This window comes from Rhincodon typus, unplaced genomic scaffold (genome assembly GCF_021869965.1).
Source record: "Rhincodon typus isolate 14 unplaced genomic scaffold, sRhiTyp1.1 hic_rhity00000054, whole genome shotgun sequence".
Classification (NCBI taxonomy): Eukaryota; Metazoa; Chordata; class Chondrichthyes; order Orectolobiformes; family Rhincodontidae; genus Rhincodon; species Rhincodon typus.
In genome coordinates, this window is record NW_025965692.1 from 218,747 (window position 1) to 219,528 (window position 782).

Below are 782 nucleotides of genomic sequence, written 5' to 3' on the forward strand. Positions count from 1 at the left end.
TTTACTCTGTATCTAACCCCGTGCTGTCCCTGGGGCGTGTTTGATGGTGGGGGGGTGAAATGCCTGGATTGACCCCCCAGGTCCCCCTTCCCTTTTTCCTTCAGCATTGACTGCGCTGGGATCCTGAAGCTGCGGAATTCCGACATTGAGCTGCGGAAAGGCGAGACGGATATTGGCCGGAAAAACACCCGGGTGAAGCTGGTTTTCCGAGTGTACGTGCCCCAGGCCAACGGCAGAGTGGTTTCACTGCAGGTGGCATCGGTGCCAATCGAGTGCTGTAAGTCTTGCTCAACCCTCGCCCGAGAGAGAGACTCAGAGAGAGAGAGAGAGAGAGAGACAGAGAGAGAGAGAGAGAGACAGAGAGAGAGACAGAGAGACAGAGAGAGAGAGAGAGACAGAGAGAGAGAGAGAGAGACAGAGAGAGACAGACAGACAGAGAGAGAGAGAGAGACAGAAAGAGACAGACAGAGAGAGACAGAGACAGAGAGAGAGAGAGAGAGACAGAGAGAGAGAGAGAGAGACAGAGAGAGAGAGAGAGACAGAGACAGAGAGAGAGAGAGACAGAGAGAGAGAGAGACAGAGAGAGAGACAGACAGAGAGAGAGACAGAGAGAGAGACAGACAGAGAGAGAGACAGAGAGACAGACAGAGAGGTAGAGAGACAGAGAGAGAGACAGAGAGAGAGAGAACATAGAACATTACAGCGCAGTACAGGCCCTTCGGCCCTCGATGTTGTGCCGACCTGTGAAACCAATCTGAAGCCCATCTAACCTACACTATTCC